The sequence below is a fragment of the Mustela lutreola genome, chromosome 7, assembly GCF_030435805.1.
Source record: "Mustela lutreola isolate mMusLut2 chromosome 7, mMusLut2.pri, whole genome shotgun sequence".
Taxonomy (NCBI): Eukaryota; Metazoa; Chordata; class Mammalia; order Carnivora; family Mustelidae; genus Mustela; species Mustela lutreola.
Window position 1 is genome coordinate 57,283,303 of NC_081296.1, and position 22,236 is coordinate 57,305,538.

The following is a 22,236-nucleotide window of genomic DNA, read 5'->3' on the forward strand; positions in this document are numbered from 1 at the left end:
AATCCCCCTTGGTCGCAGCTTTGGCCACTTTCAACTCATGCCCCACATGCAGAGAGGTAAGTCCCAGACCAGATTCTGCTGCCAACTGCTTCTTGCATAGAACTCGTCTCTGTTTCACCTGGCACTGCCTGAACCTTAAGATTTCACGTTCAGTGTGGTGTTTGGAAAGTCTATGTTCACACAAAATATTCCACAGTTTATTATTTTTGTATCTGTTATACTCCATTCAAGACTTTAGGAGTCTTTCTGATTCTACTAGGTTTTCTAACATATGATGAGTCAAAGGCATGGAATCCTGATGACTATGCCAACCTCATGAACACACTCTGAAGACCCACATATGAGCTATGTCTTTCCACAATGAAAGCTTTAGTCAATCATAAAGCAAAGTTAAATCAAAATTAGAAAGCAGGTTCGGGGTTCCAAACTCAATTGCATCTCACCATATGATTCACCTTGGCTTCTTACACAGCACACATACCAAGGCAGAAGACAAAACACAGCACAAAGCAGATAAAAGAAGACTGTAGTAAGTTAACGAACCAAACTTGAAGTCAGTCTGTGGGTGCACAGTTGAGATAAGGCCTCAGTCGTGTGCTGGTCTGCTCTGGGCACTCACTGCTTCCTACGATCCAGCAGGGAAAGATCTCAGTTTTGTTTCAAGATCAGTGGGGCAGAACCTTCAGGGGCAGTTGCCTTTTTATGTGGTCAGACATGGAGGGCTCAGGTCTGCAGCGTCTGACATTGTGCTGCCAAATCCTCCCCTTTCTAAAGGGATTGAATCAGTCTCAGGTCCCTGCACACCTTTTCCGGGTTCTGTTTCTTATTACTTCTAGGATGTCAGCGATACTGGTCCCAGGGAATATCTCCTAGCTGCAGTACCTTTAACTACTGTGTCATGATGTGACACAGGCTCCTCTTTGACCCAGGGTCCCCCATTTGACATGAGAGACTCCATCTTGCTCTCTACAGGTTGTCTCAGATCACACTTCATAAATAGAACTGCCCTCTGGTATTTGGGGCTGAAGAAGGAGAGTATAAGGACAGGTATTCTGGGAATCAGTGTTTGGAGGACTTGAAAGATGACTTTTTTTTTTTCATTATTTTGGTACAACTGTGTCTCAAAACCATAATAAAAGATAAATGTCTTCATGCGGAATATAATAATGTCTTAGGGTGTCTGAACCTGGAATCCATGGGCTTCCAAAGACTCCATGGAAGGAACTGATAAGAGTCATGAACTGATATGGGGTATTAACCTCGAAAAATAAAAAATATTAACCTCGTAAAATAAAATATTTTACCACCAAAAATGGGCCTATTCAGGAATAGCAGAGAATTGTAATCAGGGACAAGCAAGCTACAGAGAAGTGTGGGCAAGAGCCTGAAAAAAGAAGAGGAACACTTTTTTTTTCCAGAGGAAAGTAAGATGTTTGGAGAGCTGTTATAAACACAAAGTCCCCTGGAGTAACAGGGAGTAGGAAGTGTGGTAGTTTTGCTTTGGCTGGGTTGTGGCAGGCTTGGTTTGCAGGACTGTTGAGGAGCAGGGTGGGGAAGGCTATCTTCCTACTGGGCTAGTGAAGTAGTTTGCCTTGCAAAGTAGTCTTGTCCTGTTGGATCTGTAATTGGTGCATGATGGGACATGAAAGCACCCCCTGCTGGCCCCCACAGCCATTCAAAACTAGGTTTCCATGTATTAATTTTCACAGGGAGGGAAAAAATTAACATCTTTTTCACTAACCTGCCACTGAGATTTAATAATTCCTTCAGTTCTGGGGACACCTGACTGGCTATTTGGGAGAGTATGCAAATCTTGGTCACGGGGTGGTGAGTTCAAGGCCCACACTGGGTGTAGAAGTGACTTATGTAAATACAACTTTTTGGTCACTTCCCTATCTTGCTACTGTCAAAATGCCTCAATCAACATAGGGTTGTGGATATCTCTTTGAGATCTTGATTTCAATTCCTTTGTATAAACCCCCTGAAGTGGGATTGCTGGATCATATGGTCGTTCAATATTTTTTAAAGATTTATGTATTTATTGGGGTGGAGAGGGGCAGGACAAGAGAGAGAGAGGAATAATCACAAACAAACTCCCCGATGAACGTAGAGTTCAATATGGGGCTTGATCTCCCAACCCTGAGAACATGACCTGATTCAAAATCAAGAGTCAGACACTAAACTGACTGAACCACCCAGGTGCCCCAGTACTTCTATGTTTGCATTTTGGAGAAATCTCCATACTATTTTCCATAATATCTGCATCAATTTACGTTCCCACCAGTAGCATACCAGGGTTCTCTTTTCTCAGTATCCTCCCTGTCTTGTGTTAGCATCAAGTATTAGAGAGTGATGTCATCAACTACGGCATGTACATTGCCCACACTGTTCGTGGTCAGCCCCACAGACGTTTTCCCATCCAGAGCTGATCTTGTGGCTGGACTGTCCCTTGTGACTCTTAGGGTGATTTCAAGATACACCTCAGCAACAACCCTCAGGGAGCTTTGAAAAAATGAGGCTAATAAGCCTCATATATTCGGGAAGATACATGGCACAGCCAAAGCCACACAGCGAGGTCTTGAGTAGAGAAAGAGTAAAAGTGCAGAGACTTGGGGCTCTGCCTTTATTGGAGTCAAAGGTGGGATGCCCAGGATTTTAAGGGTTCACTTTTTATTGGTGAATTTAAAGCATAAGAGTGTGAATGAACTCATGCAAAAAGAAAAGGGACGGGTCACACAAATGGTCAGTTATCTAGGTCAACCAGAGCCAAAGGGGATGCATCAGGGGTGGAATGGCATCACTCCTTAGCTAGCTGTACATCCAGCAATGTGTGTATTTGAGGGATGTCTTTGAAAAAGATGCCTTGGCAATCAAAAACTTGTCAGGCACTTAATGCTACACTTACACCACTTCTTATCTTTTTTTTTTTTTTAATGATAGCCATCCAATGAAAGATGTGTGGTGATATCTCATTGCAGTTTTTTTTTTTGCATTTCCTTGGTGATTAGTGATGGTGAATGGCTAAGGAACATATGGTATAAACACACAATGGAATGTTATACCTTAAAATGGAAGGAAATCATGTGATTTTGGACAACATGGATGGACCTGGTGGACATTATGTTGAGTGAAATAAAGTCCTAATTAAAGACAAGTACTGTCTGATCTCATTTATATGTGGAATCTACAATAGTCAGACTCACAGAAGCAGAGTACAGTGGTGATTACTACGGGCTTGAAAGGTAGGAGACATAGGGAAATGTTGGCCAAATTTCAGTTTAGCAACTGAATAAATTCTGGAGATCTGATGTATAGCATAGTGACTGTAGTCATGTTAAAACTCAAAATGGAGTTCCTTGTGCTAAGCCCCACATTACCAAACTGAGACTTAACTCCAGTTTGACTCTCCCAGAAACTGGGACCTGCTTGTTCAGCACTAGTTAGATAATCTGCCTGATAGATCCCTGCCATTCCCTAAAGGAAAGTAACTTTGCAAAACCGGACCTGCTTTTTTGCCTGTGTATCATCGCTGTTCCTGCTTCCCCCTGCCTATAAACATCTTTCATTCTGTACAGCTCCTTGGAGCTCCTTTCTCTCTGCTAGATTGGATGCTGCCTGATCCATGACACTGAATAAAGCCAATAAGCTCTTAAAAATTTACTTACTTCTTAAATTTAAGAAGTCCCTAGCTGGCTCAGTCAGAGGAGTATGTGATTCGTGATTTCTGGATTGTGGTTTTGAGCACCACTTGGGTGTAGATATTACTAAAAGTAAATAAACTTTTTAAAAAAATGAAAGTTATTTTTTAAAAATTTACTCAGTGAAGTATTTTTTACAGTGGCAATATACTACTATACATTTGAAATTTGTTAACAGGGTAAATCCTAATTATTCTTACAACACACATGAAGGAATCCCTATGAGAGGTGATAAATTTGTTGGAAGTCTGATTGTAGGGAGAATTTCATAATGTCTAAGTATACCAAGTTAATTTTTTAAAAAGATTTCTTTTTGTATCTGCTGTAACTCAAATGATTTTACTGTAGTCTTTACATACACACACACACACACACACACAGATACACACACACCCTTCCTTTCCTTATCAGCCAGCATCTGCAAATAACACGGTTCCCCAGTTTGTTTAAAAGAGTCAAAGGTAGAAGGAAGAGGCATGGGAATTGAGATCATTCTCAATTCCCAAGATCATTTTCTCTGGAATAAGTGAGATAAGGGGTTCTGTGTCATGGCTATGGGTGTGGTGGGCATTAGTCTTTGACCAGAGTATATGAGGATAATAAGGTGTGTGCATGCTTATAAACTGTAGAGGGTAGGAGGAAAAAAATCCCTCCCAAGAACCTTAGCACAGCCTTCTCAGATACCTACAGATTAAGTCCTTTATTATAAGGAAAATATGAAAGATGTTTCCATCAGGAAGAGTGAGTGAGTCTTAAATGATGTCATATATTTCCATTATTCTAACTTACTAGAGGGAATCAAAAGTCTGGGAAGAGAGAAATTAAATCTCTTGTATCATTACATGATGCTGTTAGACCAGCACAACAAGGAGCCAGATTATCCAGATAGGACACTCATTTTGCTGTATGCATTTCCAAATTTCTAATGCTTCTCTCAACATTTGAAATTCGGGAATAACCAAGCAGTTACTTTCAAAACTCTCCTTGTGATGAAGTGGAAAAGAACCTGGATTAGGAGCCAGTTCCACTGGATTTTTGTCTCAGTTTTCCCACTATTTATCTGACAGATGACATAAATCTACTAAAAAGTGAACAAGATCAATATGAGGAAAACTACAAAACTCTGCTGAAAGACACAAAGAAAGTCTAAATACATGAGGAGATCTTCTTTGTTCATGCGGAAGGAGACCGGACCATGTCACCCCAAATTATGGCTCTTTGAGACAAACATTTGTTGGCACTAAAGACACTCAAGAATCAAAATGCGGAAAGGCTCTCCTTTTTGCCTAAAGGCAGGAAATAAGGGTGTCTGGGTTGCTTGGTTGGTTGGGCGTCTGCATTTGGTCATGATCTCCCAGACCTGGGTCTGGCCCCAAGTCAGGTTCCCTGCTCCGTGAGGAGTCTGCTTCTCCCTTTCCCTCTCCCTCTGCCCCTCCCCCTGCTTGTCCTTTCTCTCCCCTACTCCCTCTCAAATAGGTAAAGTCTATGGGGGAAAAAAAGAAGTATTTAAGGCAGGAAAAAAATTCTTTGCCCGACAACCTTACCAGCCAGAGGTGGCACCAGAGGAATCTGGAAACAAACCTTGTTCACCTAACCCTTTTCTTTCTTGTTACTTCTTCACCATCTACTACCCAAAGGACCAAACCCCTTTATCTTGTCAATTCTTCACAAATATACTGTTATTTAGTCTAAAAGATACAAAAGCTTCCTTCTTTGGTCACTTTTTCAGGTCTTCATTCTCTTGCGAAGGCTACTATGTACACGTACGAATCTAATCAAATCTGTATGCTTTTCTCTTACTTATCTCTGTCAACTCAATTTTCAGACCCAGCCAGAAACCATAAGAGAGTCAAGGAAAATGGTTTCCTCTCCTACAAGGACATTATGCATTGTCAAAACCCCTAGAACTATTGAATGTAATGAATTAATGCTAATTAAATTGTTGCCTTTAGTTAATAATAAACAATATTGGCTCATCAATTATAGCAAAAGTACCACACTAATGCAAGATGTTAATAAGAGGAAAACTGTGGGCTGTGTGGGTAGGCGAGTGGGGAAGGGAGAAGACTATGAAAATTTTCTATACTTTTACTCACTTTTACCGTAAACCTAAAAACTGCTCTGAACCAATCTATTGATTAAAACACACACACACACACAAAGGTGTCCATGTGTCTAGCACTCATCTATCCTATTGTACAGCCACACATCCTCCCTCTACTTATAGCCGAAAAACTTGTTTGCCCACTAGCAGAGGAAAACAGTATCAGATTACCCCTGTGCCTGGGCAAGAGTACCCAACCCTGGCCCCCTCATCAGAAGTGCCTAAGAGACTTTTAAGAAAGCCTAGATTCCAGGCCTCTGAAACAGACTCTTTGGGAACCAGGTCTTTTGCATGTCTTTGTTTGATGAGCTTCATGGTGTCTCCTACCCATTTCTGGTGAAGAACCATTTTCTCTGATTCACACTGATTTTCACCCAGTGCCCAAGTTCTCAAGACTGGCCTTCTGCCTGATTCCTGAAACAAAGTTTCTACCTTGTCTTAATTTAGGCAGGTGAAAGACGATCTTGCTACCCCAAGTAAAGTGCAAGACAGATTGGGGAAGACACAACTGGGAGAGTCTACCTCTGCTCCCTATCTCTCTTAAATTATCACAACTCTTACAAGTGTAGGGGAGGAAAAATATCGATTCCTTCTACCCTTCTAAGTTCTTAGCTGGGCTTCCATTAAACAAACAAACAAACAAACAGACCAAGAGAAAAAAAAAAAACAGATTAACAAGAGAAAAGCATGCACATTTATTTCACATAAGTTTAAGGTGACATGGGAGCCTTCCCAAGGAAATGAAGCCGGAAAGAAGTGGTTACACATGAGTGTTTGTGTGCTACGTTAGAGGAAGTGTTGGAAGGTATGGAAAGATGTGATAGAATGAAGGGTATGTACTAATCCCTCTTCCAGGAGGGTTTTATGATCTGCTTCTGCAGAAAGTCAGTAAGTCCTTCCTGCACCTGTCCTTTCTCAAATTTCTTCAGGTTAAAAGATTGAATTTTCCAAGTTGCCAGATTTGGGAATAGCATGTCCTGAACTGTCAGAAGTTCCCTGTGATAGGAATGGACCCTGGCAGTTGCTTGGTCCTTGTGCCAGCCCTACAATCCTAAAGCAACTTCAGGGCATTTGATGTGTCCATTGTGGGGTTTCTGTAGAAATAAGCCTATATCTTCTCCACACTCCTGCCTAGCTGGAAGGGGATTAGGCTGAAGCCCTGCTATTTGGTCTGTTCCTTCTCTAGACTTTTACATGCTTGCTGAATGGAAAAGGAATAGTACCAAATTCTTGTCACTGAAATAACAGAACATTAGTATCTTGAATGATACACAATATTCAGCCGTATTCAACCTCTTAGAATGCTCCCTCTTCTCTGGTTGCTGAGGTCTTTCTTGTCATGCCCCTCACAAGTGAGTGGTCAGAACAATGAGTCAGAGACTAATGCTACCTGATGAGCTAGCTCTAAGTTCTTTTGTGATGTTTCATTTTATTGTTTCTGCAGAGCTACAAACCTGTCAAAACGGCTCTCAGGGCTTAGCCTGGTGCTCATTTCGGACATGTAATATCTTTTACTTTTTGTCCCATTGCTAGGTCAGACTGTCTTATGACTCCCTTCTTCTTTCCACACCCATCATTGGGAACTCCATATATTTTTCTGTATAAATTGTAAGTTTCCCGTTTCTGCTGAGGGGAAAACTGTCCAAGACTTGGAAATGGACCAAAGAGATAATAGTGTGTCCTTTCATTGGGGTGTCAGTGGTTGTTCACCCCCAAGGATGAGCTGACACTCCAGAGGTGTATATCTTGGCTGGACTTGCAGGATACAAAGGAAATTGTCCAAACTGATAAGAGTCCAGATATTTCCTGTTCACGGCAAAGTAAATAAATTTTGTCCAGCAGAAAATAGAAATTTTCTACAAACCAAGATCATATTTGAACTGTTTTTACCGTGTTACGGGTATCCTTGTTATTTTTTTCCTTTTTTTATTTTTTATTTTTATTTTTTCAGCCTTTCAGTATTCATTATTTTGCACTACACCCAGTGCTTCATGCAATCCATGCCCTCTCCAATACCCACCACCTGGTTCCCCCAGCCTCCCACCCCCTGCCCCTTCAAAACCCTCAGATTGTTTTTCAGAGTCCATAGTCTCTCATGGTTCACCTCCCCTTCCAATTTACCCCAACTCCCTTCTCCTCTTCATCTTCCCATGTCCTCTATATTATTTGTTATGCTCCACAAATAAGTGAAACCATATGATAATTGACTGTCTCTGCTTGATTTATTTCACTCAGCATAATCTCTTCCAGTCCCGTCCATGTTGATACAAAAGTTGGGTATTCGTCCTTTCTGATAGACGCATAATACTCTATAGTGTATATGGACCACATCTTCCTTATCCATTCGTCCGTTGAAGGGCATCTTGGTTCTTTCCACAGTTTGGCGACCATGGCCATTGCTGCTATAAACATTGGGGTACAGATGGCCCTTCTTTTCACTACCTCTGTATCTTTGGGGTAAATACCCAGGAGTGCAATGGCAGGGTCATAGGGAAGCTCTATTTTTAATTTCTTGAGGAATCTCCACACTGTTTTCCAAAGTGGCTGCACCAACTTGCATTCCCACCAACAGTGTAAGAGGGTTCCCCTTTCTCCACATCCTCTCCAACACATGTTGTTTCCTGTCTTGTTAATTTTTGCCATTCTAACTGGTGTAAGGTGGTATCTCAATGTGGTTTTAATTTGAATCTCCCTGATGGCTAGTGATGATGAACATTTTTTCATGTGTCTGATAGCCATTTGTATGTCTTCATTGGAGTAGTGTCTGTTCATATCTTCTGCCCATTTTTTGACATGATTGTCTGTTTTGTGTATGTTGAGTTTCAGGTGTTCTTTATAGATTCTGGATATCAACCTTTTGTCTATACTGTCATTTGCAAATATCTTCTCCCATTCCGTGGGTTGCAACTTTTGTAGCAACATGGATGGGACTGAAAGAGATTATGCTGAGTGAAATAAGTCAAGGAGAGAGAGTCAATTATCATATGGTTTCACTTATTTGTGGAGCATAACAAATAGCATGGAGGACAAGGGGAGATGGAGAGGAGAAGGTTGAGGGAAATTGGAAGGGAGGTGAACAATGAGAGACAATGGACTCTGAAAAACAACCTGAGGGTCTTGAAGGGGCAGGGGTTGGGAGGTTGGAGGAACCAGGTGGTGGGTATTAGAGAGGGCACAGATTGCATGGAGCACTGGGTATGGTGCAAAAACAGTGAATACTGTTATGCTGAAAAAAATTAATAAATTTTTTTTTAATTTAAAAGGCAAAAAAAAAAGGAAAAATAGAAATACTGGTATTTATAAAACATCATGGGTGTTTCTATATAAAAACTCTGGTGCACCTCAAAACCCAGCTCAAGTCAAGCATTCCTTGAATAACAGGGACTCATATGCTGATAGACTGACTGGGGGCTATATCATGACCACGTTATGAAGGAGTTCACATTAGTTGTGTCTTTCCATAATGTCAGCTTTAGTCAATCATAAAGCAAAGTTAAAGCACAATTAGAAAGCAGGTTAAGGGTACCAAACTCAATTGAATTTCACCATGTGATTCAACTTGGCTTCTTACACAGCACACAGAGCAGGACACAAGATAAACCACAGCACAAGGGAGATAACAGAAGGATGTAGTAAGGTAACGAACCAAACTTGAAGTCAGTCTGTGTGTGCACAGCTGAGATAAGGCCTTGGTCATGTCCTGGCCAGCTCTGGGCACTCACTGCTTCCTATGTTCCAGCAGGGAAGAATCTCAGTTCTGTCTGGAGATTAATAGGGTAGAATCGTTGGAGGCAGTTGCCTTTTTATGTGGTCTCTGACATAGGGGGTTAAGGTCTGAAGAGTCTGACAGTTCACTGTCTAATCCTCCCCTTTCTAAGGGGATTGAAATGGTTTCAGGCTCCTGCAGACCTTTTCTGGCTCTGCTCCTTATTAGTTCTGGGATGTCAGCTGACACTGGTCCCAGGGAATATCTCCTAGCTGCAGTACCTTTAACTACTGTGTCATGGCTTGACACAGGGTCCCACTTGACACGAGAGACTCCATTTTGCTCTCTACAAGTTGTCTCAGATCTCTCTCCATAAATCCAATGACCCTCTGGAATTTGGGGTGAGGAGGAGGGTAAAAAGACAGGAATTCTGGGCACCTGGGTATGGAAGACTTGAAAGATGACTCTGAAAAAAATTAAGATGGCCATCATGTGACCATATATCCACAGCCCTTCCTAACAAGTTCATGGGAGCCACTGAAGACCTAAATCAGGTAGTGACTGTGAGTGCAGAGAGAGGCAGCAGGGAGAAGTTAGGAGGGCTGACCTATGAAGGGGCAAGCTCAGAGAGAGGTCCACAGGTGTCCAAGGCATCCTATTTCACAGTGTATTTATTATAAGACTTCAGCAAGGAATTTTGAGAATCAAAGGAAGCAGTACATGTGAGAGTAGTTTTGTAAACAATAAGTTGTTAATGTAGATCTATATTCTTCATGTAGATCTATATTCTTCATAATATCATCATGTTTGCTCTATGCCAGTCATTGCCAGTTTTAACTGGTTAACCTAGTGTTTCTAAAATAAGTATGGTATTCTACTTTTGATATGTAAGACAAATTATTGTGAATCCAAAGTAGACATCCAACAATTCAACTCTGAGCTCAGCCATAAGCCCTAAGTCTTCTCTGAAGTGAAGTCATTAGGAAGCACCCTAAAGTGACTGGTAGGAACACATCCCTTTATCTCTGCAGAAATCAACTATCAAAGCAGCCCATGTAAGTCAGTTAACCCTTGTTTCTAGGAGCTGTTTAGTGGGTCTCTTTCTTCAAGTTCAGCCTACCAGCTTCTGTAACAGATGCTGCTTGGGTTGCAGCTTCTAATTTGAGTTCCTAAAGAGATATTATCCCTTGAATATAAATTTAAAATCGTTTGTTACTTATATTCTTTCCTTAAACAATTTCCTTGATTTAACTCCTTTCTATTAATTCTTTGATATTTCCTTTTGTTAACCACCACTCAATTTTTTTCAGTGTTTTGGTACAACTGTTTCTGAAAACCAAAATAAAAGATAAATGTCTTCATGCAGACTATAATAATGTCTTAGAGTGTCAGAACCTAGAATCAAAGGGCTTAGGACTCCATGGAAGGAATTGATAGAGTCATGAACCATATGGAGTATTAACCTCAAAAAATAAGCTGCCAGTTATTTTACCACCAAAAATGGGCTTATTCAGGAATAGCAGAGAAGTGCAATCAGGGACAAGCAAGCTACATCAAAAGTGTAGGCAAGTGCCTGAACAAAGAACACTTTTTCTAGAGGAAAGGAAGAAGTTTGGAAGGCTGTTATAAACAGAAAGTCCATTGGCGTAAACAGGGAATTGGAAGTGTGGTAGATTTGCTTTGGTTGGGTTGTGACAGACTCAGCCGGAGTGTTGAGGAGCATGATGCGGAAGCCTATCTTCCTGCTGGCTAGTACAGTAGTTTGCCTTGCAAAGTAGTCTTGTCCCCTTGGAGCTGTAATTGGTGTGAGTGGTAGGACAATATAGCTCCCCCTGCTGGCCACACAGCCACTCTAAACCAGGTTTCCATTTATTAATTTTCACAGGAGGGAAAAAATTAGCATATTTATTTTCACTAACCTGCCGCTCAGATTTAACAGTTCCTTCAGTTCTGAGGGCACCTGGCTGGCTTATTCAGGAGAGTGTACAACTCTTGATCATGGGGTCGTAAGTTTAATCCCCACATTGATGTAGAGGTGACTTAAATACAACATAAAAAAAGAGAGATTTCTTTCTGTTGGTGGTCTTTTTGGTTATTTCCCTATCTTGCTACTGTGAACAATGCCTCATTGAACATAGGGGTGTGAATATCTCTTTTAAATCTTGATTTCAATTCCTTTGTATAAACCCCCTGAAGTGGGATTGCTGGATCATATGGTAGTTCAATATTTTTTAAAGATTTGTATAGTTGTTTGGGGTACAGGAGAAGCATAGCAATAGAGTGAGAGAGAGGAAGAATCCCAAGCAAACTCCCCAATAAGCATAGAGTTCAATATGGGGCTTGATCTCCCAACCCTGAGAATATGACCTGAGCCAAGATCAAGAGTCAGACACTTAACTCACTGAACCACCCAGGTGCCCCAGTACTTCTATGTTTCATTTTTGGAGGAATCTCCATACTGGTTTCCATAATGGCTGCACCAATTTACATTCCCACCAATAGCGTACGAGGGTTCTTTTTTCTCAGTATCCTCACTGTCTTGTGTTAGCCTCAATATTGGAGAGTGATGTCATCAACTATGGCCTGTACGTTGCCCGCACTATTCGTAGTTAGGCCCACAGACGTTTTCCCACTCAGAGCTGATCTTGTGGCTGGACTGGCCCTTGAGGCTCTTCGTTTGATTGCAAGATACACCTCAGCAACAACCCTCAGGGAATTTTGAAAAAATGAGGCTAATAAATAAGCCTCATATGTTCGGGAGGGTATGTAGCCCAGCCAAAGCCACACAGTGATGTCCTGGGTAGAGAAAGGGTGCACAGACTTAGGGCTCTGCCTTTATTGTAGTCAAGGGTGGGACTCCCAGGATTTTGAGGTTTCACTTTTTATTGGTGAATTTAAAACATAAGAGTGGTAATGAAATGGGGTGCCTGGGTGGCTCAGTGGGTTAAGCCTCTGCCTTTGGCTCAGGTCATGATCCCAGGGTCCTGGGATCGAGCCCTGCATCAGGCTCTCTGCTCAGTGGGGAACCTGTTTCCTCCTCTCTCTCTGCCTTCCTCTCTGCCTACTTGTGATCTCTGTCTGTCAAATAAATAAGATAAATAAAATCTTTTTTAAAAAGAGTGGGAACGAAAGCATGGGAAAAGAAAAGGAGGGTCACACAAATGGTCAGTCATCTAGGTCACCCAGAGCCAAAGAGGGGGCATCATGGGTGGGATGGCATCCCTCCTTAGCTAGCTGTATAGCCAGCAATGTGTGTATTTGAGAATAATGTCTTTGAAAAAGATGCCTTGACAATCAAAAGCTTATTGTCAGGCACTTAACACTACACTTACACCACTTCTTATCTTTTTTTTTTGTTTGTTTTAATGATAGCCATCCTTTATCAGATGTGTGGTGATATCTCATTGCAGTTTGATTTGCATTTCCCTGATGGTTAGTGATGGTGAATGACTAAAGAAAAAATGGTAAAAACATACAATGGAATGTTATGCAGCCTTAAAAGGGGAGGAAATGCTGTGATTTTGGACAACATGGATGGACCTGGTGGACATTATGTTGAGTGAAATAAGTCAGACACTGAAAGACAAATACTGTTGAACTCACCTATGTGTGGAATCTACAATTGTCAGACTCACAGAAGCATAGAGTACTGTGGTGGTTACTAGGCCTTGGAGGTAGGGGAAATGGGAAATGCTGATCAAATTTCAGGTTAGCAACTGAATAAATTCTGGAGATCTGATGTATAGCATCGTGACTATAGGATGTAAAACTCAAAATGGAGTTGCTTCGGCTAAGCCCCATATCACCAAATTGAGACTTAAAACAGTTTGGTTTTCCCAGAAAGCAGGACTTGCTTGTTCAGCACTATTTAATCCACCTGGTAGATAGATCCCTGCCATTCCCTAAAGAAAAGTAACTTTGCAAGAACTGATCTGCTTTTTTGCCTAGTATAACATCCTTGCTCCTGCTTCTTCCTGTCTATTAAAGTCTTTCATTTTATACAGCACTTTCGAGCTCCTTTCTCTCTGCTATATTGGCTGCTGCCTGATCCATGAATCATTGAATAAAGCCAATAAGATCTTAAAAATTTACCTAAAGAGTCACTGGCTGTCTCAGTCAGAGGAGCATGTGACTCTTGATCTCAGGTTGTCATTTTGAGCCCCACTTGGGTGTATGGATTACTAAAAAAAAAAAAAAAAAAAAAAAAAGAACTTAAGAAAAAGAAAATTATTTAAAAACAATTTGCTCAGTTACATTTTCTTAACAGGTGGCAATACAGTAGTATAATCTTGAAATTTGTTAAGGTAAATCCTAGGTGTTCTTACCACGCACACAAAGAATCCCTATGTGACGTGATAGATTTATTTTTTAAATTAATGTATTTATTTTCAGAAAAACAGTATTCATTATTTTTTCACCACACCCAGTGCTCCATGCAATCCGTGCCCTCTATAATACCCACCACCTGGTACCCCACCTCCCCCTGCCACTTCAAACCCCTCAGATTGTTTTTCAGAGTCCATAGTCTCTCATGATTCACCTCCCCTTCCAATTTACCCCAACTCCTTTCTCCTCTCTAACACCCCTTGTCCTCCATGATATTTGTTATGCTCCACAAATAAGTGAAACCATATGATAATTGACTCTCTCTGCTTGACTTATTTCACTCAGCATAATCTCTTCCAGTCCCGTCCATGTTGATACAAAAGTTGGGTATTCGTCCTTTCTGATGGAGGCATAATACTCCATAGTGTATATGGACCACATCTTCCTTATCCATTCGTCCGTTGAAGGGCATCTTGGCTCTTTCCATAGTTTGGCGACCGTGACCATTGCTTTTATAAACACTGAGGTACAGATGGCCCTTCTTTTCATGACATCTGTATCTTTGGGGTAAATACCCAGGAGTGCAATGGCAGGGTCATAGGGAAGTTCTATTTTTAATTTCTTGAGGAATCTCCACACTGTTCTCCAAAGAGGCTGCACCAACTTGCATTCCCACCAACAGAAAGGGAAATTAGAGAATCGATTCCATTTACTATAGCACCAAGAACCATAAGATACCTGGGAATAAACCTAACCAAAGAGGTAAAGGATCTGTACTCGAGGAACTACAGAACACTCATGAGGGAAATTGAAGAAGACACAAAAATATGGAAGACCATTCCATGTTCTTGGATCAGAAGAATAAACATTGTTAAAATGTCTATACTGCCTAGAGCAATCTATACTTTTAATGCCATTCTGATCAAAATTCCACTGGTATTTTTCAAAGAGCTGGAGCAAATAATCCAAAAATTTGTATGGAATCAGAAGAGACCCCGAATTGCTAAGGGAATGTTGAAAAACAAAAATAATGCTGGGGGCATCACGTTACCTGATTTCAAGCTTTATTACAAAGCTGTGATCACCAAGACAGCATGGTACTGACATAAAAACAGACACATAGACCAGTGGAACAGAGTAGAAAGCCCAGATATGGACCCTCAACTCTATGTCAATTAATCTTCCACAAAACAGGAAAAAATATACAGTGGAAACAAGACAGTCTCTTCAATAAATGGTGCTGGGAAAACTGGACAGCTATATGTAGAAGAATGAAACTCGACCATTCTCTTACACCGTACACAAAGATCAACTCAAAATGGATAAAAGACCTCAATGTGAGACAGGAATCCATCAGACTCCTAGAGGAGAACATAGGCAGTAATCTCTTCGATATCAGCCACAGCAACTTCTTTCAAGATATATCTCCAAAAGCAAAGGAAACAAAAGTGAAAATAAACTTTTGGGACTTCATCAAAATCAAAAGCTTCTGCACAGCAAAGGAAACAGTCAAAAAAACAAAAAGGCTTACACACTTCACAGCACTCACCAAATCACATACCCTCCCCAATGTCCATGCTGTGAAGTGTGTAAACCTGGTGATTCACAGACCTGGGGATAAAAATATATGTATATAAAAAATATATGTTTATAAAAAATTAAAAAAAAAAAAAAAAAAAAATGAGCAGAAGACATGAACAGACACTTCTCCAAAAAAGACATGCAAATAGCTAACAGATACCTGGAAAAATGTTCATAATCATTAGCCATCAGTGAGATTCAAATCAAAACCACATTGAGATGGCGCCTGGGTGGTTCAGTGGGTTAAGCCACTGCCTTCGGCTCAGGTCATGATCCCAGAGTCCTGGGATCGAGTCCCGCATCGGGCTCTCTGCTCAGCAGGGAGCCTGCTTCCTCCTCTCTCTCTCTGCCTGCCTCTCTGCCTACTTGTGATCTCTGTCAAATAAATAAATAAATTCTTTAAAAAAAAAAAAAAAACCACATTGAGATACATCTTATACCAGTTAGAATAGCCAAAATCAACAGGACAGCAAACAACAAGTGTTGGAGGGGATGTGGAGAAAGGGGAACCCTCTTACACTGTTGGTGGGAATGCAAGTTGGTGCAGCCACTTTGGATAACAGTGTGGCGATTCCTCAGAAAATTAAAAATAGAGCTACCCTATGACCTTGCAATTGCACTACTGGGTATTTACCCCAAAGATACAGATGTAGGGAAAAGAAGGGCCATCTGTACCCCAATGTTCACAGCAGCAATGGCCACATTCACCAAACTGTGGAAAGACCCAAGATGCCCTTCAACAGACAAATGGATAAAGAAGATATGGTCCATATATACAATGGAGTATTATGCCTCCATCAGAAAGGATGAATACCCAACTTTTGTATCAACATGGACGGGACTCGAAGAGATTGTGCTGAGTGAAATAAGTCAAGCAGAGAGTCAATTATCATTTGATTTCACTTATTTTTGGAACATAAGGAATAACATGGAGGACATTGGGAGATGGAGCGGAGAAGTAAGTTGGGGGAAATCGGAGGGGGAGACAAACCATGAGAGACTGTGGACTCTGAGAAACAAGTTGAGGGTTTTGGAGGGGCGGGGGTGGAGGGCTTGGGTGAGCCTGGCGGTGGGTATTAAGGAGGGCACGTATTGCATGGAGTACTGGGTGTGGTGCATAAACAATGAATTTTGGAAACCTGAAAAGAAATTAAATTTAAAAAATACATTTTGATAATAAAAAAAAAAAAAAAAAAAAAAAAACAAAAAGGCAACCCACGGAATGGGAGAAGATATTTGCAAATGACAGTACAGACAAAAGGTTGATATCCAGGATCTATAATGAACTCCTCAAACTCAACACACATGAAACAGGCAAACATATCAAAAAATGGGCAGAAGATATGAACAGATACTTCTCCAATGAAGACATACAAATGGCTATCAGACACATGAAAAAATGTTCATCATCACTAGCCCTCAGGGAGATTCAAATTAAAACTACATTGAGATATCACCTTACACCAGTTAGAATGGCCAAAATTAACAAAACAGGAAACAACATGTGTTGGAGAGGATGTAGAGAAAGGGGAACCCTCTTACACTGTTGGTGGGAATGCAAGTTGAAGTGATAGATTTATTAATCAGCCTGATTATAGGGAGAACTTCACAATGTATATGTATACCAAATGAATTTTTAATTTATTTCAGTATCTGCTGTAATTCAAATGATTTCAGTTTAATACACACACACACACACACACACACACTTCATTTCCTTTGCAATTAGTGTCTGCATACATCTCTGTTCCCTAATTTGTTTAAAATACTCAAAGGGAGAGGGAACATACCTCAATATCATAAAATACATCTAAAAAAATCCCACAGCAAATGTCATTCTCTTGAGGAAAAACTGAGAGCTTTTCCCCTAAGGTCAGGAACATGACAGGGATGCCCACTCTCACCACTTTTGTTCAACACAGTACTAGAAGTCCTAGCCTCAGAAAGAGAGTAGCAATCAGACAACAAAAAGAAATAGAAGGCATTCCAACTGGCAAAGAAGAAGTAAAACTCTCTCTCCTCGCAGATGACCTGAAACTTTATTTGGAAAACCCAAAAGACTCCACCCCAAATTATTATTAGAACTCATATAGCAGTTCAGAAACATGGCAGGATACAAAATCAATGCACAGAAATCAGTTGAATTTCTATATACGAGCAATATGATTGAAGAAAGAGAAATAAAGGGATGACTTCCATTTATAAGAGCACCAAAGACCATAAGATACCTAGGAACAAACCTAACCAAAGAGATAAAGGATCTATACTCTAGAAACTATCGAACACTTATGAAAGGAATTGAGGAAGACAGAAAGAGATGGAAAAATATTCCAGGCTCATAGACTGGAAGAGCAAACATTGTGAAAATGTCTATGCTTCCCAGAGCAATTTACACTTTCAATGCAATCCCTATCATAATACCACTGACATTTTTGACAGAGCTGGAACAAACAATCTCAAAATTTGAATGGAACAACAAGAGATCCTGAATCACCAGGGGATTGTTGAAAAAGAAAACCAAAGTTGGGGGCATCACTTCAATGCCTGACTTCAAGCTGTATTACAAAGCTGTTATCATCAAGACAACATGGTATTGTCACAAAAATAGACACATAGGTAAGTGGAACAGAATAGAGACCCCAGAAATGGACCCTCCACTCTGTGGTCAACTAATCTTCAGCAAACCAGAAGAGACTATCCAACAGAAAAAAAGAGAGTCTCTTCAATAAATGGTGATGGGAAATTGGACACCCACATGCAGAAGAATGAACCTGGACAATTCTCTTATACCATATATAATAATAAACTCAAAATGGATGAAAGACCTACATGCAAGACAGGAATCCATCAAAATCCTGGAGGACAACATAGGCAGTAACTTCTTCAACACTGGCCCAACAACCGCTTTTAAGACATGTCTCTAAAGGCAAGAGAAACATAAGCAAAAATGAACATTTGGGACTTCATCAGGATAAAAAGCTTTTGCACAGCAATGGAAACAGTCAAAAAAACTAAGTGGCAACACATGGAATGGGAAAAGATATTTGCAAGTGAAATTTATAGATAAAGGGCTGGTATCCATAGTCTATAAGGAACTTATCAAACTCAACACCCAAGGAACCAATAATCCAGTCAATAAATGGACAGAAGACATGAACAGACATTTCTGCAAAGAAGACATCCAAATGGCCAACAGACACATGGAAAAGCACTCAACATCAGCTGGCATCAGGAAAATCAAAACCACAATGAGATACCACCTCACCAATCAGATTGGATAAAATTGACAAGTCAGGAAACAACAGATGTTGGCAAGAATGTGGAGAAAGGGGAATCCTCTTACACTGTTGGTGGGAATGCAAGCTGGTGCAGCCACTCAGGAAAACAGTATGGAGATTCCTCAAAACATTGAAAATAGAGCTACCCTATGACCCAGCAATTGCACTACTGGGTATTTACTGCAAAGATACAAATGGAGTGATCTGAAGGGGCACGTGCACCCCAGTGTTTATAACAGCAATGTCCACAATAGCCAAACTATGGAAAGAGCCCAGATGTTCATCAACAGATGAATGGATAAAGAAGTGATATATATATAAACATAGATGTGTGTGTGTGTGTAATATTATGCAGCCACCAAAAACTGAAATCTTGCCAATTGGAATAATGTAGCTAGAACTAGAGGTATTATGCTAAGCAAAATAAGTTAATCAGAGAAAGACAATTATAGGATCTCATTGATATGTCGAATTTGAGAAACAAGACAGTGGATCATAGGGGGAAAGAAGAAAAAATGAAACAATATGAAACCAGGTAGGAAGACAAACTATAAGAGACTCTGAAACTCAGGAAACAAACTCAGGGTTATTGGAGTGGAGGGGATGACAGGGATGGGGTGGCTGGTGATAGACATTGGGACGGGTATGTGTTGTGGGGAGTGCTGTGTCTTGTGTAAGACTGATGAATGACATGTACCCCTGAAACAAATAATACATTATATGTTAATATTTTTAAAAAAGAAAAGAAAAAAAACAGAAATAAATAAAATAGTCAAAGGTAGAAGGAAAGGGCATGGGAATTGAGAAAGATCATTCTGTCTGGAGTAAATGAGATAAGGGATTTTGTGCTATGGTCATGCATGTGGTGGGTATTAGTCTTTGACCAGAGTATATGAGAATAGTAAGGTGTGTGCATGCTTATAAACTGAAGAATTAAAAGAGGAAGAGGAAAAAAATACCACCACAAGAACCTTAGCACAGCCTCTTCAGATACCTGCGTTTTAAGTCCCTTATTAAAAGGAAAACATGAAAGAAATTTTCATGAGGAAGAGTGAATGAGTCCTACATGACCTGGTACATTTTTAATATTCTGACTTACTAGAGTGATTCAAAAGTCTGGGAAGAGAGAAAGTAAATCTCATATCATTTCATGGTGCTGTCAGACCAGCACAACAAGGGAGCCAGATTATTCGGATCGAGCTCTCATTTTGCCAGCATGCATTTCCAAATTTCTAATGTTTCTCCTAACAACTGACTTTTGGGAAAAGCCAAAAGCAGTTACTTTCAAAACTCTCTTTGTGATGAAGTGGGGGAAAAAACCTGGATTTGGAGCCAGTACAACTGGATTTTTGTCTCAGCTTTCCCACTATTTATCTGACAATCAGATAAGTAAACAAATACACTGTATGCTAATAGCAGTAAATAGCTCTCCAGCTGTGGTGGAGAAGAGGCCAGGGGAAGATGAGGAGCCAGTAGAGAGGAGGCCACAACACCAGAGCTGATTGTGACAATTAACTAGAAGTTAGGTGAAGAGGATGGTAAGGTCATCCCAAAGAGGGAACTGTGTGTGAAAGCGAGGCTGAACATATGCTTCCTGGGCCTGTTTTGAAAGAATAAGAAAAACTACTATTAATTTAGGTCTATGTTGTTTTGTTCCCTAGTTAATTCTGGCTTTTTGTACCTCTTTTTTCTTTGAAAGATTTATTTATTTATCTATTTATTTGAAGAGAGAAAAATAGAGTGTGGGTGGAGGGGGCATAGGGAGAGATTCCCAGGTAGACTCTCCACCAAACATGTAGCTGGATTAGGGCTTCATCCCAACACCCATGACACCATAACTGAAATGAAAGCAAGAGTCTGAAGCTCAACTAACTGAACTACCCAGGTGCTTCTGATTTACTTCCCTCTAAACCCCATGCACAATCAATTGTTAACTTTGTCTTTTTACCCCTACACTGAGTCTACCGAGCTATTGTAGAAACGTAACGGGAACCAGACAGTAACATCTGTCTTGATGCAGTTGATCCCAGGTCCCAAATAATGCCTCATTGTCCACAAGGATGTTTACATCCAGGTGTTTCAAGGACCTCCCAACAAGGTCCAGGAAACCTGTCACCTTCCTTTCATGTATGTAAGTTGTCCTTAAGTTCAACAAGGCAAGGCAGCTTTAGGACTGATCCCATGATTTCTCCTTGGGCTGCCCTCCTGACTCTAAAGCTTTCCTTGCTTTAAATCCAGTGTGTCAGGGGCACCTGACACCTGGGTGGCTCAGTGGGTTAAAGCCTCTGCCTTCGCCTCAGGTCATGTTCTCAGGGTCCTGGGATCAAGCCCCACATCGGGCTCTCTGCTTGGCAGGGAGCCTGCTTCTTCCCTCTCTCTCTGCCTGCCTCTCTGCCTACTTGTGATCTCTCTCTCAATCAAATAAATAAATAAAATATTAAAAGAAAATCCAGTGTGTCAGAATTTGACCTACTGCACAAAAATAGGGGTGTTTCATCCAAGAACCTAGAATGGTGGAGGGAAAATTATTTTCCCTCCTACACATAGAATCTAAATTCTTAATCCCATTGGGTACATGAACAGGTTGGTGTTTGGTAACAAAGAGACCCATAGGCATGAAAGAGAAGGGCCAATTTAGGGTATTTGTTTACACATTGATGATAAGAATCTGATGGGAAACATATGATAACATTTGTCTTAAAATTACCTGATGTCTCATGTCCCAGGGACACCTCATTTTCTGGCAGAATGCATATTTCCAGATTGTTTCAGGATGCTTCCATCATCACTAAGCTTCCAAGAAAGTCCTTACACTCCTCTCAAATGTTCACTTTCTTCCCCAAACATACGTAAGCTGTTCCTAGTCTCAACAGGGCAAAGCAACTTTGGGAATATCCCCTGCCTTCTTGTTGGGCCACCCTTCTGATGATAAACAAGCTTTCTTTGCCTTCAAACTAATGTCTCACATGTTGGCTTACTGCACATGAGGGCACAGACAAGTTTGAGTTCAGTACCAGTAGTTGACTTAGGACATTCTACTAGCTGGTAAAACCAGGATTCTTCAAGACTTGAGTAGAAGGATTAAAGAATTATAAAATATAGGAGAGCCTGGGTGGCATAGTCAGTTAAGCATCTGACTCCTGAACTTATCGCAGGTCTTGATCTCATGGTCTTGAGGTTGAGCCCCACTTAAAAGCAAACAAACAAGCAAACAAACAAAAGAAAACAAAATGAAGAGGTATGCCATGGTAGCTAAATCAATCATCTGCCTTCACCTAAGGTCATGATCCCAGGGTCTTTGGATCAACTCCTATATCTGGCTCTTGCTCAGCTGGGAGCCTTCTTCTCCCTCTGCTTACCTCTCCTCCTGCTTATGCGCATGCTCTCTCTCTCAATCTGACAAATTAATAACCAAAATCTTTTTTAAAAATCTAAGAATTATGTAATGAGGAAAGTTTACAAAAGCAGATGGGGTATTAAATTTCTCCATACAGAAAGAATAGCAAAGATCATGTTCCAAGCTCTCTCTCTGTACCTCCCTCA

At 40.7% G+C, this 22,236-nt stretch overlaps 1 protein-coding gene across 7 annotated transcripts in view; it reads right to left on the reverse strand.

The window, feature by feature from the left end:
* EDDM3B (epididymal protein 3B) overlaps positions 1 to 22,236 on the reverse strand; it is a 61,070-nt gene that overhangs the window by 17,243 nt on the left and 21,591 nt on the right. For 3 of the 7 annotated variants that reach the window (XR_009355478.1, XR_009355477.1, XR_009355473.1), the window contains 2 exons: positions 18,245 to 18,335; positions 13,601 to 13,689 (listed from right to left, as the gene is read on the reverse strand). The gene's annotated coding sequence lies outside the window, so the exon portion shown is untranslated. Of the gene's footprint in view, positions 1 to 543; positions 626 to 13,600; positions 13,690 to 18,244; positions 18,336 to 22,236 lie in introns of all 7 variants that reach the window. The other 4 variants (XR_009355479.1, XR_009355474.1, XR_009355475.1 and 1 more) reach the window with 3 other exon arrangements.